This window comes from Rhipicephalus microplus, chromosome X, assembly GCF_043290135.1.
Source record: "Rhipicephalus microplus isolate Deutch F79 chromosome X, USDA_Rmic, whole genome shotgun sequence".
In the NCBI taxonomy this organism is placed as follows: domain Eukaryota; kingdom Metazoa; phylum Arthropoda; class Arachnida; order Ixodida; family Ixodidae; genus Rhipicephalus; species Rhipicephalus microplus.
The window spans coordinates 382,865,975-382,885,507 of NC_134710.1; the positions used below are offsets into that span (position 1 = coordinate 382,865,975).

The 19,533-nt window shown below is 42.8% G+C and overlaps 1 long non-coding RNA gene across 1 annotated transcript; it reads left to right on the forward strand.

Moving 5' to 3' along the window:
- The first annotated feature begins 6,852 nt into the window (after nucleotides 1–6,852).
- LOC142776424 (uncharacterized) lies at nucleotides 6,853–16,814 on the forward strand. Its single transcript, XR_012887525.1, has 2 exons — nucleotides 6,853–7,601; nucleotides 9,388–16,814. It is a non-coding gene; the product is annotated as an uncharacterized LOC142776424 (long non-coding RNA).
- The last annotated feature ends 2,719 nt before the right edge of the window (nucleotides 16,815–19,533 follow it).

The window sequence follows — 19,533 nt, forward strand, 5'->3', positions numbered from 1 at the left end:
CTCATATGTTCATTTCAGAACCCCTCTACAGTGACTGTAACTTCCTCTGTTTCGGCCGCAGCTTGTAAACATCAGAGAGGCGTCGTGATGCGCTCTCCTCGAAGGCAGCGTGCGTACCTGCTCCGCTCGTCGTCACGTGTTCATAGTCGCTGTTGGCGCACTTTCAGCTGGAACGACTGGGCGGAGCCAACGCTCCATGACGTCACTCGGCGCCTACCATGTTTACAAACATGGAATGGGTCTATAGCATAATCATGGCCTCCGAGATTGTGGGCGCCCAGCATGGTTCTCTCCGGCCATCCCAATCGCTGTGCTTCCCAGCAAAACCAGCGAGTCTCGCCTCACGTGCCAGATTACCGCTAGAGGCCGCGTTTATTATGGGTTCCTCGAGACGAGAGAAAGTCGAGAGATGGGTCGAGAGAAAGCCTTTGAGGTGGTGGAAATAAATAGAGAGGTGCATAGGTGGCGTGGTTTTCAACGAGACAGAATTCACTTAGATGGGCGGCTAGGTCATGAGGTGGGCTGGCGACTTGCTGGACGCGCAAGGGCTTTTTTGGGGGCATGCGGGCCCTTCGGGGTGCAGGATAGCTAGTAACAAGGAAAAGAACCAGGAAGACTCTTTGACAGGTGGTATGGAGAGATACGATTCCAAAGTGGCACCAGTATCTAAGATAGCTAGAGTCCGGGGCAGAAATACACGTAGCCACGAGCGCCGAGCGAATTCAGACATAGGGTATATACATATACAGGGTGGCAGGAACAGGCTGATATGGGAAGAGATAGAAGAACAGCTAAGGGAGGAGAGGCCGGTGATATACGGTTTTGTAGAAACACATGTTAGGAAATTGTGGAACAACCTGCTAACAATCCGCACTACGCGTGGGAATATTGTAGTAGAACAGGAGGCAGCAGAAAGAGGGGTGGTATTGGAGCATTCATTCATAAATGTACAGACTGGCAAAGGGTCAAGCAGGAGTGCAAGGAACGTTTAAGGCTAAAAGGAAAAGTTGCAGGGGAAATGACACTCCTTAGTTTCGTGTACTTGTGGACGGCAGCAAAGGCCAGAGAGGAAAACCAGGCAATGGTACAGTATATATCAAAGGACACTTAGGAGTTAGGAGGAGAGTGCGAGATAATTATACTAGGAAATATGAATGCGCACATAGAAGATATAGATGGGTATACTGACCGTACAGGTAAAATGATCGTGGATATGTGTGAAAGACATGATTTGATCATTTGCAACAGTACCGAGAAGTGTGAAAGGCAAATAACATGGGAGGTAGGAAGGCGGCAGTCGACAATAGATTACGCACTGATGTCACATACGATGTACGATAAGCTCAGGGGAACGCACATAGATAAAGGTGGCTCCAGAAGTCTGGGTAGTCATCACAAATGTATCAAGCTAAGTTTTGGAAGAGCAGTGAAAGTGGGAAAAAGGCAAGATGAGCAACTACAGGAACATTTTCATTCATAATCGCAAATAGCAATTGGTACTTAAGAAATTGAGAAAGTAATTACTGAGGATAACAAAATAGTGTGGACATACACGAATCTAATTAGACTGAGCTAGAGCTTGCTAAGGCACGTGTCAAGTCAACCCGGAAAAGAAGACACAAACTCAAGAGTTGGTGGGATGAGGAAGTTAAGAGAGCCATAGCAAAATGTCAGGAAGCCTCTAGGGAACACAGACATGCTAAGCAGCGGGGTGAACCAACAGATGATGTTGAAAGCAAATGGGAAATGTTTCTAAGCTGTAGAAGGGATGCATCCCTTCTGAATAATGAAAAGACTAGAAGAAAAGAAGCTTAGTGGCTGGCAGAAGTACATAAAAAAGATAGAAAAGGAGCTGTGAAATATTGGAACCATCTAAACTCCCTAAGAAATGACACGAGCCTAGATCAGAGGTTTATATCTACAGCTCAAAGTGCTAGGCTAGAAGGGGACGAAGCTATCGAATATATAAGAACAAGGGGGACAGAAAAATTTCTACACAGAAGTGCTTTATGCACCACAATAGACAAGGATAAACCAAGTGGGTCAATGGCTCCATTTTCACAACGAGAGTGGGACAGGGCTGAAAAGAGGGTTTCTAGTAGCACATCAACAGGCCCAGATGGCATTTCAGTTATGCTGATAAAGATTATAGGTCCGAAGTATAAGCATGCTTTGAGAGAGACAGTGAGCAAAATATTATTCGATGGTGAAGTCTCCAATGGACGGAAACTTAGCAGGATGAGCATGATGTATAAAGGAAAAGGGGACAAAGGTGACATAAACAACTCCAGTCCGATATTAGTGACATCAGTGGTCTACAGGCTGGCGATGCAGATTATAAAGGAAAGGCTGCACGCATAGATAGAGGATGAGGGGGGGGGGGCTAAAGGAACTGCAGAATGGGTTTCGGAAACACAGGAGGTTGGAAGACAATCTGTTCTCACTGAGGCAGTGCATCGAAATAGCAGAGAAGGAACACAGGCTCCTGTGCCAAGCATTTTTGGATATCAAGGGAACGTACGATAGCGTCGTTCAAGAAGAATTATACAGAATACTGGACACACTAGGCGTGGAAGATGTAGTCACTAATCTTTTTAACAGATATCTATAAAGTTAACAAGGTAATTATAAAGTGGGAAAAACAGGTATCCAAGCCTGCAGAGGTAAAACGGGGGCTTAGGCAGGGGTGTCTCCTGTCACCCTTATTTTTCATGATGTACCTACAAGGATTAGAGGCGAAATTAGAAGGAAGTCGACAGGGCTTCAACCTCTATTTCGTCAAACAAGGAAAACTCATTGAACAGGCACTGCCAGCTTTGATGTACGCAGATGATATAGTGCTAATGGCCGACAACAAGAAAGATTTGCAGAGATTGGTGGCCATCTGCGGTAATGAGGGAGATAGGTTAGATTTCAGATTCAGTAAGAAAAAATCAGCAGTCATGATTTTAGGGGCGACGCTCCTCAAAGCAGCACCCGTTCGTCCATCGTAGTACGTAACATGTCTTACGCTTTTACCTCCAAGGGGGTGCCGGTGGGAGATTTCACCTGTGCGTTGTTGAACAATAAAAAAACCGTAGCGTTCGCGTTAACTAAAAGCCAAATTCTTCTGTCTCTCATTCCCCATTAGCAGCCATTGGCATGTACCATGAGCAGTATCTGACAAGAAAAGGTTGCTACGTTATACTTGCTGGACGTAACCTCCTTTGTTTCAGAAAGGTTTAGCGAGCGTTGGGCCGCAGTGCCATGAATACAGTGAACTAGTATATACTATGAACTCGAGGTGGTTAAAGGTGGGAAGTAGACACGAAGCGCCAGCCGTAAGAAAGTGTGCGTGTGCCACCTCTCGTTTAGTCCTTGGAATGTCTGCTGGATGGCGGTGCTTCTATATGCGGAATATATAATGAAAAGATGCGAGAAATTTGTACTTGGAGTGTTGACGAATGGACTAACAGACAGATGCATGGACGGACGCACGGATGGCTGCACGAACGGATGGACGCATGGGCGGACGCAGGGTGGATGCATGGACGAGCACATGGACGGACGCATGGATAGACGCGCGGACGCACGGACGGGTGGATGGACGCTCGAACGGAAGGAAGCAAGAACGAATACACGGACGGATGCTTCGCCCCACTCTCCATCATCCACCCCGTGGATATGCTGCAATTTTTTTAATGATAATGAAGGTAGTTAGAATAGAATACAGGAGGTCACGCTAGGGATAACAGATATACATAAATATCTGGGCGTATGGGTAAGCAATGGGGCCGAGTACCTAAGGGAACACAAAACATACTTGACGACTAAAGGTAACAGGAATGCAGCGGTAATCAAAAACAGGGCACTGTGGAATTACAATAGATAATGTTGTGAGAGGAATATGTTGTGAGAGGAATATGTTTCGAGAGGAATATAGGTGATGTTGTGAGAAAAATATGGAAAGGGGTCATGGTTCCTGGTCTTACTTTCGGCAATGTGGTCTTGTGCATGAGATCAGAAGTTCAAGTAAGATTAGAAATTAAGCAACGTGGAATAGGTAGGCTTGCCTTAGGAGCTCACGGGAATACACCAAATTAGGAAGTACAACGTGATATGGGATGGACACATTTGAGGCCAGGGAAGCTAGCAGCAAGATAAGATTTGAGAAGCGATTGAAAGAAATGGGGGAGGAGCATTGGGCTAGGAAGGTATTCAGCTACTTGTACTTGAAGAATGTCGATACAAAATGGAGGAAGCGAACCAGAAAATTGACTGGTAAATACTTAGAAAACAGCAGGAGGCCAAACCTAAAATACTTATCGGTTAAGAAGAAGGTGAAGGAAGCTGAGACCGATATGTGGAGAATTGGCATGATTAAGAAGTCCGCACTAGAGATCTATCGAACTTTTAAGCAGGAAATTTCCAAGAAAAGGATCTATGATAATACTCGGGATAGTTCTCTACTGTTTGAGGCCAGGACGGGAGTATTAAGAACCAAGACATATCGGGCCAAATACGAAGAGGTAGACACGGTATGCAGTGCGTGCACTGCAAATCATTTCACACCCTTAAGGGTGAATTTTTGAGTAAATCACCCATCTTACACCTATTATTTCTGCCAAACTTATCCGCATGGGTGTAAGTTCTGCAATTCCACCTTTTGTACGCCCATTTCTCATTTTTAGGTGTATTGTAGGTATATGTTAGCAAATTACACCCAAGGGTGTTTCCTTGAACGTTACACCTATCATATATGTATATAGTTTAGAGCATCAATACATATCACATCTCAACGGATGCAATCAAACCGCATGCCAAAAGTCTGGTGAAAAGATCGATGTTGCGGCATTCGTTTTCATTTCCCATAATTCATTCGCCAAAATATATCGTGCTATGTATTATATTTATTAAACCACCTCCTATTTATTATATTCAGAAGATTCCTCACATGTTCAATGACTTAATTCGTGGGTTAACTTTTTGGGATTCCTACTAAAAATATTTTGCTGCCGCTTATGTCCATTCTTCCCTAATTCTCACAGAGACATCAGTAAAAGAGATTATGTTGCACTTAAACATAACATGAAACGATTACACACGGTTTTCGACAGGCTATCGTGCGCGCTTTCTCATTTGAAATCACACTAAGTTTTTTGTACCAGAGGTCCTGATTTATTAAAGACGATAGTCTTTTTTGGGGACCTTCAACGCAAAAATTTTGGTCTGCCTGCCTGCCTGCCTGTCTGCCTGTCTGCCTGTCTGTCTGTCTGTCTGTCTGTCTGTCTGTCTGTCTGTCTGTCTGTCTGTCTGTCTGTCTGTCTGTCTGTACATTTGTCGGTTTGTCCACTCTATACGGCATCTGGTACTTGAAATGGCCGACCTCATCCGCAGCGCTCACCAGTGTTGCTCAAGATTGAGCGTTCATGCTTGTGCAATCGTCAATTAAAAAGCCATGATTGCGCATGTCTGTGGCACCATAACAACACGTATATATTCTGCATGTGTGTCTTTTACTAGGAAAAGCATACATTAGTAATATTAAGGGCCGTAGCGCTTATCACGCTGCGCTGACCATGCAATGCTTGCACGGAACAGGGAGCGTTTCCAACGCTTTGCTAAGGTGGTGGAATCTATCCGTCGCCTTGCGTTCTACACCTTATCACCTCTAAGATGGGCGGGCACACCCCTACCAAAGCCACACGCTTTGTTTTCTAGAAAGACTGCCAGATGGCGCTCATGTCTCACGTGTGACATGATTTGATGTTCTTTTTCGCCTTAGCTTTACGCTCGAGGCACTCAAACGCAGTGCCTACAGAATACCACTCACCGACTTTCTTGCGCAGAACACCAAATAAATGTCCTGTTCACTCTCTCCACACGCAAGACTATCGTCTTTTGACGACATTTGCAGAAACATGGAGATACGGGGCCAATTTTTTACAATGGGGGTCCATATATTTCCTCACACTGAAGTATTTCGCATCAATACACGGGTCCCTGATTTATTCAGTGAGTTATATTTAGATCTATGAACATGGGTCAGTTTAAATTGAATGTTTTTAGTATTCGCATTGCCACGGAACTAGGCATGTTTGCAATTAACAGGCTAAGCTTACTCGGATGCAGCTGCTGTGCACGCATGCTGCGCCGCAGGACAAGCTTGGCGCACATACGCTAAGCACGGGTGAACTCTTCGAATGGGTCGCACCACTCTGTGGGCACTTAGTGCTCTTTTTATATTTACTTGAAATGCACGCTTGCGCGTCGTATAATATACACGTGAATGATCGTAGACAACACTAGCGCAATGTACCCGTGCCACAAAGAAGGAGAGTAGTTTACTAATTGCAGCATTGTAATTGACAGTTGTTACTGTCGCGTTACAATGCACTGATAATCGCACATTGGTATGCTCACACAAAATTTAAGACTTGAAATAAAAGCAAGCGTCCTTCATACTTTGTCGGTAAAAAAAGCAAAGCCCCCGGTTCTTGCTGATAGGCAGAGTGTTATTTAAAAGAAGCTAATAGCACAGCAGGGGTGTTGCTAGGATTTATGCGTGCAAGGGAACATAAAGAGGAAAAAAGGGGGCCTGGCGCAATTTGTATGTAAATTTTTGCCTGTAGTTGCATACGTGCGGATCCGAATCGCAAGCTTTTTTTTTTTTTGCGAAATGGGCTAAATCCTGACCCGAAAGTAGCTCAAATGACACTCAATTGGCTCATACACACGTTCACGTTTCCTCTAAAACAGTAATATTAAAACATTATTTATAAATATTACTGTTCTAGAAGAACGTTGATAGTATGTATATGTCAAGGCAGCGTTAGTTGAGCTTGTTTCGGTTCTAGATTTGCCCCATTTTGAATTAAAAAATATCTCCTCAAATGAACATAAAAAAGGGTGGGAGATGTGTCAAATATGGAACAACCTCCTTGCCACCCTTCCCTAACTTTTTATTTATATCTATGTTCTGCAAGTAACAAATTTTGACTCCGAAATGTCGAAACAACGCCGCAATAACGCCTCACCCGGGAAAAAAAAAATGTACATTACGAAGGCTACGCATTTGCCACCTGCACACGTCAGTGGCAAAAAAAAAGACTTTGAAGCTCTGCTAGCAAATAATAATGTTGTCAAGCATGAAATATTACACTATATCTTGGAGGCTTGACATAGCTTGGAAATTATATCATAAAACGGTACTGCTATGTGTTTCGGTTTCGGTTTCGGTTTTGAGGTCTCGGGGCAACTGCGCATCGCCATCGTCAACAGGCAGACTTTGAATTGGGTGGTAACATGTCGTGTGCGTGTTTGCTGCAGGCTGACGGTGGTTTATTATTTTACCATTCACTTGCTTTGTCAGGGAAGCGTACTTATACGGCTTGCACAGCTTAACTTGTGCTTACAGTAGATACAGTACGTGTCACTGCAATCTGTGGCGTGTCGGCTAGTACAGAACAACTTCGGTGCGGCGGAGTGTGTGTCCTCTGTCAACGGCTTTCGTTGAAGCTTGTGCCCGCCGCAAGCAGAGTGTTTACGATCAAGCAATCAACGGACTGTACGCTGGGAGCTACATGGATAACGCTTTTGGATTTCGTGCTATTGCTGAAAAGGTAAGCTTTCGTGTATGCGAACAACGAAGTGCAGAAGTGCGTGCCTGCCTGCCAACTCCCGATTTGCCCGCGATACTCGTAATTGCAGGAAGCGACCGTCTCATGGCGTCGGTAGCTTTGTGACCTTCGCTCGCTGTGTGCTTATCAGCTTCGATGTCTCAACAGTCGCAGTGTTCGTGAACCTCGCTTTGGGGCATGGTTAAAGAAAACGGGGGGATGTGCCCCGCGCAGATAAACCTTACGGCATTCGGCAGCGGGTGAGAAAACAAGGGGGGGGGGGGGGGGGCTGAGCGAGCTGAGGTGGGCGAAAAAAATGGCATAATAATAATAATAATAATAAAAACGAAGCAGATCAAAGGTAAAAGAGGCGCCAGTTGTCAGTTAGCGGGACTGCAGTGGACAAATGGGGCGCGTTTATTACGCGGGAGAAAAAAAAAATCCAGATTTCAATGACTGAAGATAGGGGTGCGTTTTTCATGCGAGTAAATACGCTATTTAAAGCAACAATTGAAAAATACTTAAACTTTGTATCAGTACCCCTTTGATGCCTGCGCTTTGCAGCGGCGTGACGTGTTTTGTTAAAAATCGTGCAGCTAACCAAAGAATTTATATGTACCTTGTTTAATCAGTGATTAGCGCTTTTTATGCCTTGCTTGGTTTGTTTATATTTATACTAGTATATCGTAAATAATCAGGATATAGTAATATTGATCTGCTTTAATAAGGGATTGAACAGCCACACTCAACTGCACACATCTTTTTGCATTTTTGCACCATTGTACTGCGGCACATAGAATATTGTAGTCATGCATTTTGTCTGTGCAGGTTTCATCCTTACGAATGTAAGGACACTGATCCAACTAATAAGCCCTCCATGCATATATTCCTGTTAGCTACTTCTCCAATATGTCGTGCATTTTTTAAATTACACATATTTATGGTCCAACAGTCCAGAGCTTATTGAGCATATATTTAACTTACTTGTGATATATTATATGTTGCATGGCTGTTTTTATGAATTAAAAAAATTCAACTGCGAATGAGCTGCTTATGCATGCACTTGAAGAATAGGGTTAGCACGTCTTATTTATTCTTGAGAGTAGTCAGTTTTACTCGTGGCCTAAAGTAATCATTTTGTTGACCAATAAGCAACCTGTGAAAGACATAAAATTATCGAGTACACCAAATTTATGTAACTGGAGAAGAAATTTAGAGGTGAGCTTCCGAAAATACACAGTGCTGTTTTTCCAGCAGCAGTTGTCATATTGTAAGTGCTGTTGATCCTTCCATATTGGGGCTTGCTCGATGTTTTACACCATTTTCACACAGTAGATTGTACATCTGTGATGTGTACATGTCTACACAATGATCCTTCAAAGTAAATGATAAATATTGCTACTTTTCTGTCTGAATGGGTTTATATAATTTTTTGTATCAACCATTGTAGTGGCCTAATGGTTAGGGTATTCTAGCTTAGCAAGAAAACTTGGCATAAACGCTGAAATTTGAGCTTCCCAGTATATTTCAAGCTTCTTGGTAGGTGCATGATTCAAGAGAGAAGCACTTTTTCATTACCACCACGGTGGTGAAAATACCATACTCAAGCATGGCACTTGCATTCGTACACTAATATGCACAGATGCTTGTAAACGTAAAAGTGAATAGTGGTAAAGCTGAAAGTGGAGAAGCTGGAGCTTTTTATTATAAGACACATCATAATGAGGTTCTGATTGTTCCCAGTATTTTTTAAATGCTTAGTTGAATGTTGTGCATCTCTTACATGCAGAATGTTGAAAGGAAAGCACACTACATCTTCTACGATGGACTGGGTGCTGACAATGCAGTGCACTCTTCATCACAACCTGAAAGCAGCTGTTCCGGGCTCACGACCTCACTCAAAGGGTCGCAGCAGTGGTGGACGCTACTCATAGGGTGCACCAAATATCTTGTACATTTTAGGAACATTCCTCTGATGGGAAAGGCTTCATCTCAAGCTATGTGTCCTATATACCTATTTATATTTTCAATATAAGTATCAGTTTGCCATCAGATCAACAGCAGTGCGTGTAGAAAACTGTGTACAATGCATAATGTTACAGTTTTATGAAAAACTAGAGATGGCCTAGATGTCGCCAGCTTAAAAGGTTGATCCACTAATGGGTCAATCCACGCCAAACATCCCAGCTATTTTAGCGACCTTCTCAAATGTATTAAAAAAAATTGCGATGATTTACTGCATTGAAAACAGCGAAATAGTAAAATAATTTCAAAAGAAAAAAAATTTTCGGTCACGTAGTTGCCTTCTGAACTTACTGGAATGTCGTTTCAGTGTGGTTTGTGGGAAAGTAGTTTAAAAGTACTGCTCATTTCTTCGATACCAAAATTTGTCTACATGTTAAGTACAAGTTCATGTGTAAAGTGTTTGAAGCGCAGTAATATTAGTGCAATTTCACTGGCACATACGCCTCCAAGACTAACAATGTGCTTGATACGACTGGTTGGTGCTGTATGGTAGACAAAGAAAGTGCTTAACAGCGCAAAGGACAAGAAGGGAAAGAAGAAACGAGAACAGAGCCCTGAACAAACAATCAAAGTTTATTGCAAACCAACTGCAATATATAGAAAACAGAATCTGCGCATAACCACGCACTATTAGCAGAATCGCACATACATGCACCATACAGCCTATCTCAGCAACAACCGGTCATGTAAATGGACCCAAGAGAACTAACTTCACAGCAGTTAAAAAAAATCGAGGGTACGCTAACACAGGAAGCACCAAGTTGTTGAATATAGAAAGCTTCACTAATCTCGTGCTCGCGCCGATTTTTATATCCCCCGTGATCAAACACTTGTCGAGAGTTGGCTGACAACAAGACTTATTACAATGGTTTGCCAAGTGGCTGGGAAGGAAACCTTTTAGAGAGTTAGCGTACTCCCTCAACCGATCATTCATTCATCGCCCTGTTTGGCCAATGTAACCATGCCCAAAAGTAAAAAAATATCTTGTAGAGAATCGCTAAAACACATTCAAGATGGCACGTAGCGTGTTTCTTAGTGCATTCTTCTTTCTTAGGTCCTTCGCTGTTGACCCTGTGACATAGCCCAGTGAGGTTATCGCGTGCGCAGAACACAACTCTTACACCTATTTTGCCAGTGACCTTCTTTAGCCTTTGGGAAACTTCGTGTATGTAGGGAATAACAGCCTTGCTAGAATGAGGCTTGTTGAGTTAGCTGTTGCTTTGTCTCTTATCAACCACTCTTAGTGACGTTAGGAGAGTCTCGGCAATGGAAGTTAGCTCGGGATTAGAAAAGCCTCCTTTTTGAAGGCAGTGAACTTGGAGCGAGAAACTGCACTCTATCTGGCGGTGACAAGAGCCAGTTAAAATTGCCTTTAGGCAGGAAAAAGCGATGCTTCACTTGACCAGCTTAGAATGGGCGGACGTAAAAAGGAGGTTCTTTCTTGAGCATGACTCGTACCGCCAACATACATGATGAACAAAAAAAAGCATTTCTAATTCTAGACATCGTAGCTTGTCGACAGAAATAAACTCCGACGTTATTTCTAGTTTCTTCATTTCACACCCGAAAACGTCAAATATCTCATCGGTGGTTCGCCGAGGGTCAGATTGATCGATGCGGTAAAGCACTAAAAAGTCGTCAACGTAGTCCAACACTTTAACTGTACTCGTGTGATCAAAGTTAGCCATGAGACTTCTTTCATACCGCGCGAGTAAAAAGTCACAAAGAACCGGTGCTAAACTTGAGACATTGCACAAATCTGCACTGGTGAGATATTTGACATTTTTTGGCGTGAAATGGTGCAACTGGAATTAAAGTCGGAGTTCGATTCATGACGACAAGTTACGATGCCTTGACTTGGAAATGCTTTTTTGGTTGACCATGTATATTGGCGGTACGAACCTTTCTCAAGGAAAAGCCTTCTTTTTACGTCCATTAATTCTAAGCTAGTCAAGCGAAGCATCTCTTTTTCCTGCCTAAAGGCAATTCTAACTGACTCTTGTCACCGCCAGATAGAGTGCAGTTTCTCGTTCTAAGTTCACTGCCTTCAACAAGCAGGCTTTTCTAATCCCCTGCTAACTTCTATTGCCGAGACTCTCCTAACGTCACTAAGATTGCCTGATGAGACACAAAGCAAGAGCTAACTCAACAAGCCTCATTCTAGCAAGGCTGTTATTCCCTACGTACACGAAGTTTCCCATAGGCTAAAGAAGGTTGCTGGAAAAATAGGTGTAAGAGTTGCATTGTGCGCACGCGACAAGCTCGTTGGCCTATGTCGCAGGGTCAACAGCGAAGGACCTGAGAAAGAAGCATGCACTAAGAAATACGCTATGCACCATGTTGAATGTGTTTTAGCTATTCTCTACGAGATATTATTTACTCGTGGACATCGGCCTAACAGGGCGATGCATGAATGATCGGTTGAGGGAGCACGCTAACTCTCTAAAAGGTTTCCTTCCCAGCCACTTGGTAGACCATTGTAATAAGTCTTGTTGACAGCCAATTCTTGACAAGTGTTTGATTACGAGGGATGTAAATATCGGCGCGAGCACGAGATTAGTGAAGCTTTCTATATTCAAGAACTTGGCGCTTCCTGTCTTAGCGCACCCTCAATTTTTTTAACTGCTGTGAAGCTAGTTATCTGGGGTCCACTTATATGACCGGTTATCGATAAGGTAGGCCTTATGGTGCATGTATGTGCAATTCTGCTTATAATGCGTGGTTATGCGCAGATTCTGTTTTCTGTATATTGCAGTTGGTTTGCAATAAACTTTGGTTGTTTGTTCAGGGCTCTGTTCTCGTCTCATTTTTTCTTTCTTGTCATTTGCGCTGTTAAGCACTTTCTTCGTCTACTATGCCTACAAGAACTTAGCCAACATGTGTTATGAATGTCTGACTACTGAATACTAACTACACAAAAGGTATATTTTGAGGAAATAATATTACGAGACTTCTTAAGCTGCTAAACATTACGAGAAAAAATTACGAGTTTCGCAGAATCGTCATTTTCGTTTATATTGAGACCCGATTTGCACTGTGGAGTGGTCCAAATAAATATGACCTTCAAACCTACATCAAAAGGGAAAAAAAGGTATTTTCATGTGCCAATTGTTATCATTACATTTTTTTGTTTTGAGGAAGAAAAGTTTTGAACTTTCCCATTGATGAAAATAGGAAATTTCAAGGTGGCAGCTGTTGTATGACGAAATGGGAAGATAGGCACCAATGGGAATACTAAAAAATATTTTCTTCCTTAAAACAAAAAATTCAATGATAGTATATGAAAAGAAGTGTTCATTTGCTTTCAATTTATGTGTAAAGGTAATTTTTAGTTAAGCCACCACATGGCGTAAATCGCATCTGAATATGATCAAAAATTACGATTTTGTAGAATTTATGATTTTTTCTCATAAAGTTTACCAGCTTGATAAGTCTCAAATATTTTTTTCTCAAAATATACCTTGCGTGGAGTGGGTATTCACTACACAGATATTCATACAAACTGCAGTATTGCAATAAAAAAATTGCAAACATAGCACATTTTGGATAAATTCTTAGAAGCATATGTGGCAGTATAGTTGCAATAATATTACTGAGCTTCAAACACCTTACACAAGAACCTTTACTCAACATGCAGACCAAGTTTGGTATAGAACGTACTTTTAAAATAAATTTTATCACACACACCCAAATGACATCCCGGAAAGTTCCGACGGCAACCTTGCGACCAAACATTTTTTCTCTCCGAAATATCCTACCGTTTCACTGCTTTCAATACAGTTAATCAGCACAATATTTTTCGAATGCATTTGAAATGGTCGCCAAAACGGCTGGGCGTTTAGCATGAAATCACCCTAACAGTGTGTCATGAACACAGAAAAAGGTCCTATGCTTATTAAGCCCTTTATTTACCAAAAAATATACTGAAAGTGCCTCCTCTGAGGCACTGTATAGTGCCGCTTTTTTCACAGTTCTAAGGGAACTAACTGCACGTGCTATTGTTGTTTTCATGTGCAGCAGTAGCATTAATATGTAGTAGAACTTGCTGTTGGGATAGTTGGTGCATGTTTGCATTAAATATTAGTCAATTTTGCGCCAAAACGACGACCACACAAACGAAGAAAACACATAAACGGAATGGGCACTCGTTTGCAATTGTTGATTTCTTGAGGAAATAGGCTGATATAAACCCACTTTTTGTCAACGCTTGTGCAACCTACTCGGGCCGTCCCTTACCTAATCACGCTATAGGACACATGATCGCTAGATACCGTGCTTCCAGCTCATACATGATGAGTGAAGTTTTGCTAACACAATTGATACCCCTTTTCTTTTGTTAAAGCCCATCAAAATGGCTCTTGGTGTGAATCCACATGAAGTGACATGTGCTCTTGAACGGGCACCGTCGTTATTCTTTGCCGTAATGGCGTGCTCCCTCGCTAGATCATTGACGCAGCGCCTCGTCGTCTGGCTAACATGTGTCTTTCTGCACGATAAGGGTATTTTGTAAACCACTTCAGTAGCAGACTTCGTGAATGGCCACGCATGCTTCTTTTTACAGCCTTTCAGCTGCTCAGCATGATTTTCAACGATGCACCGGCGCAATTTTGCTAGTTTGTTAGGGGCACGAACACGATCAGTACTTCATGCCGGCTCGCCACCTTTTTAAGGTTGTACGTATGAATATATAGTATATTATGAATATAATGTACAAACAGCTGCTAGTGAGCACCCGTCCTGTTCATGTGTTTTCTTTGTACGGTCGTGGTTTTGACGTGAAATTGACGATTCAATTCAGGCATTCATGTCTATTCACAGCACATGTTTAATGTCTGTAGCAAAATATTACATGATGTTTTCGTATTCATATTTGCATGTTCAAGAGAACAGCAGCCGTGCCAATTGTGTCAATTGGACACAATTTCCTAATTTTGCACAAAACCATTATGAAATGCCCAACCAGCCTCAATTATTTCTCAGTATTGTTAATTTTATCAAGAAACATAAAATCCATTATTCAACTTAAGTTTGCGCATCACCATCCAATTGATTGATGTGTGCAGTTTAATGTCCTAAAGCCACCATTTGATTATGAGACGCTTTAGGGGAGGGCTCCAGAAATTTCGGCCGCCTGGGGTTCTTGTGCACCCAAATCTAAGGAAATGGGCCTACAGCATTTTCGCCTGCATGAAAAATGCAGCTGAGTACTTTGGCGACTAAAGCATCGAGGCGGGGTCATCATCATTTAATCTAATACAGATGTGCCAACCGTAATTATAACTTTTAATTGACTATATTCTAACCTCACAGCAAAAGAAAAGAGTAGAACGGTTTAAAAGAAAGTTCTACCCCCCCCCTTTCTATGACGTCCATAACGCTTTTTAAGTCGCTTTCGCCAGAATACGCTTTCGCTCTGTGAAAAAGTGCTTTTTGATTTACAGGACACAAAATATTTTTGTCCCTATATTACTCTGCCATGCAGATGCCATTCAATAACGAGTACTAGTAAAAGTGCTGGCCGTCTTTCAGAGTGATTTATGAGGTTTTCGCAGCCTTAAGCGACGATAAAGCAAATCATATGCCACTTTTTTTCTTTTCGCCACCCCCTTGAGCTCCTCCTTTACGAATATCTGGAATTTCTGGGTCGCCTGTCAAACAGTTAGACAAGCTCACCAAATGCTACTGCGAGTTTTACACCCGTATTTTAGAACGTCCCTTCACTAAATGCTTCACCTTGACTTGAGAAAATTGATTCCAGCGCAGTCTCTAGGCAGAGCAAGTCACTCAATATCAGGGATAATCTGCTGCGATTCTCAAGAAACGCAGCGTCATTTTTAGACAAGCGGTGGCGCTGTGCTCAGCTAGTACAAGTGAAGGGTGAGATTTGAGTCGAGGAGCATTCGTATATAGGGAGGATAGCATTGTTTGCACTGTGGGACAGTTCAAGAGTGCTTTTGTTGAAATAGCTGCACTCTCGTGTATTTTGAATGAATTAGCGTATGTCAAATAATTTCTACATATACTTTTTTGTGTGTGTGATTCAGTATAATTTGTTGTACTACTGTAAATTTGGAGCCCCACCGCGGTGGTCTAGGGGCTATGGTACTCGGCTGCTGACCCCCAGGTCGTGGGATCGAATCATGGCTGTGGTGTCTGCACTTCCGATGGAGGCAGAAACGCTGTAGGCCCATGTGCTCAGATTTGGGTGCACGTTAAAGAACCCCAGGTGTTTAAAATTTCCGGAGCCCTCCACCACGACGTTTCTCATAACCATATGGTGGTTTGGGGGCGTTAAACTGCACATATCAATCAATGCTGTAAATTTGAAATTTCAAGCCCAAAAATGCTGTGTTTGTTTTTCCTGAAACCTGCTCCAAATTTAGATTTTCTCCCTAGAAAAGCAAGATATGATGCTCCAAAATATTGCTCCAGATGATAGCTTGGCTGCTCCACCTCTGCTAGCTGTAAGTGGTTACTCTTTCACCCTGCTTTTGTGTGCCCATTTTATGTTCTTTGATGTTGCATTGTTTCAGGGGGACATATTATGTGATGTGCTTGATATTTTACATCTTTAAATCAATTATTCTGCGTGGTTAGTCTCTAGTGACACTGTTAAGGTATTCTAATTTTGCCTATTGTTTTCACTCCTGTATTATTATTTCCCCAGTATTCTCAATGTCTGAACACACAAGGGTTATTGTGAAATGAAAATGCCATTTTAAGACTGTTTTGTCATTACATTCATTAGAATACCACTAGCTTTGCATAATATGCATAAGGCATGCCACAACACATGCAAACTGTGGCGTACCAATGTGGCAATTGTAGTGTGCATTGATATATTATTTCAGTATATTAGAGAAATAAGGCATGCTGCATTACACTACTCTTCCTGCTGTTTGTATGCTTCACTGCACTGTGCTTTTGTGCTGCATTGAAGCGTGTTAAAATTAGTTCTTCATTTTTAAGTGCAAATAAAGGCTGTTTTGTTGTACTTTGATATGCATGCATTGGTCGTTAGAGCTCCATGCCGTACCATTGACGTCTGATTTCCGGTCTTCTTCTGTAGCAAATGGCATTCTGCTTTGCACAATTGAAAAAGGCTTTTGATTAAGGTACAATTTGTCTCTGAATCCTGTATGTTCTCTGTGCCTAATAAAATAAAGCTTGATTTCGTTTTGCACAATGGCATGACTTTGTGAACGTTGTGTTATGTGTGGCAGCTCATTTTGAGTGATGCCTTTGCATTAAGCTAGGATTACGTGTTATATGCCGTGCTTCATATATGCACCATAAAAGCTGTGCTAAGGCCAGGATTACTCCACTGTGGCAGGAGCCACTACAATAGGACATCTGCACATGAAAGGTCTAGCTAAAGGGTAAGCTTTCACGTGCTTCCACAGGGGCTTACTGGAAAGGGGTAACTTTCGAATTATGGTATTTTTTGCATTGGTGTTGGGGCATCATTCAGCATGAACACCCCCACACCCTTTTTGCTGTTTGAGCAATTAAACCGCTACACTACTTTTGTTTTTTAAGGGTGTTAGGGTGTCATAGCAATATTACACCCTTAAGATTACTTGGGTACATTCGCTTTTACACCCTCACTCCCTTAAGGCCACTTGGGTGTACATTTGTCTTTACACCCGAAGAAATGTTTGTGTCATAGGGTGTAAATTCGGAAATCCGCCCCACGATATAGGTGTAGCCCTGCTTGATACACCCATTTCGTGGGGTGTTGGGGTGTGAGTTATAGACACTATAAAACACCTATATGGGTGTAATTTGGTTTACAGTGTGTGGAGAGGAGGAAGAAACTGCCGAACATTTGATAATGTTCTGTTAAGGGCTTTGCCCTATAGTTCAGGATGATGGCGCAGAGTTTTTCAAAGCGACAGGGAGGGCAAAATAGACTTCAAGTGGGTAGAATTAACTAGAAATAGGTTATCTGCTTAGTGGCGAAAGTTAAGGCACGAGTGAAAATTAAACCCTTCACTGCAAAGTACGAATCCTCAACCTCACTGTTTTAACGAAAACAATAATAAATCTAGTTTTTGGTTCATTAAGTATTGCGGCTTGGTGGCACTAGCCACCACTCGATCTAAAGTACAGCCATAACCATCCATCCATGATGCATCTCAACAATGGTGGGAGAGCCATACGCTGTCCCTCTTTACGGACGCGATCACCAATTTTTGTGAACACAAGTAACGATTTTGAGCACGTCATGTGCTCCACTATAGGAGAGCGCTTAGGGCCATCCCTAACGAGGGGGGGGGGGTTAGAAAGAGGCGGTAGCGATATAGAGCACAGCGTACTCTACTATGGGAGAGCTTAAAGCCGCCCCGACTGCACCAGTGATTAGAGGCGTTTAGAAAAAGTTTATTCTCTCCTGGGACGCAACAAAGCTAAGGGACAAGCGTCTGTATAACAGGCACAATAACAAACAAAAGACAAAGCACAACATACATTACACATTTAAACAAGTGTCCAAGTCCGTAGGATGTCCATCGTTCATAGTACTAATAACTATACATACACTACATAAATGCACTAATCACAATATGGACAATGTACATGATGATATATGTGCAGAATTTACAAGACTTGGTGAAGATGTTAGAAAATATGTACAACAGGTATCAATATTCATAAAAGTTACATTACTTACAGCGTTAGAATGAAGTGCATATATACAAGAGCTCACACCAATATGGGACATACACAAACACATAAAATAGTAAACACATACTGATTACATGCACCAATCAGACATTAACAGGTGACCTGGCTATAGGAACCAGGCCAAGTGGAAGACTAATCGAACGCGTCTGTCAACTACGGACAGAAAGCGGCACGACCATTGTCGCAGAAATTCTTCCTCCCCAAGGAAGAACAATTCCTCCGACAGAAACGATAAGAGTTCACAGTAGAGGCGTTCCAGAATCGGAAAAAGAGCACGACGACGATGACCTGCCGCAACAGCTTCGCACCTATTACGCCATAAACAAAAGGCTCCCGCAGCTATTAGAAGGCGTGCAAAGCGACTACGCGAGCAGCGGCCAGATGTTACAAAGCGATTAACACCTAGGCCACGAAAACTAGCGTTAACTGACCTCCAAAACACCTTTGCGATGACACATTGCTTCAGCATATGCTGGTTAGACTCCTGTAACGGGCAGTCAGGACAAGTGGAAGATGGGACCATGCGCCACCTCTCCAATCTGTCCCGTGTTGGGAGTACTCCCCATCCAAGACGCCACATAAAGTCACGGAGGTGACCAGGCAAAAACAATGCCGTTATCGCGCTCCACGAGACATGTCTCGATCGTGCTAGACGGGCTGGAGGAACCAGAGGAAGCAGAAGAGCCGCCGTTGTATCTACGATGCGGCTTTCAAGAATGTCCACATCGGGACAAACCTGCTGCGCGTGTCGATAAAATGCTACTGCCGTTGAGTAAAATGCAGGCACGTTAAGTGTTTGCGGTGCAGAATTAAGCCGTGCATCAGGTAGTAAATAGCGTAGTTTGGTGCCCAAGAAGTAACAGGCAAGATCACGCGCGGGGCACTGATCACCATGCAACAACCGAAGTAAGAATCGTAGGGCAAGCAGCCGGCAGCGAATAGAGACGGATGGGAATGCGAATCCACCGCAGTTTCTCGGTTGCCCAAGAGCTGCTCGGCAAACCAGCTCTGTTCCACCCGACCAGAAAAAGGAGCCAATGAGGGATTGCAACGACCTGGTGATTCGTAATGGGGGCTGTAAGACGTGAGATATGTACCATGCACGGCCGCAAAACACCGTCTGTGCTAAATACCTTCTTTCGAGCATCGGTAAATCATACTCTTGTGCTTCCCGGACATGTCGTTTTACATCTTCGACTACTGAATTCCACAAGGAGCCTGATAT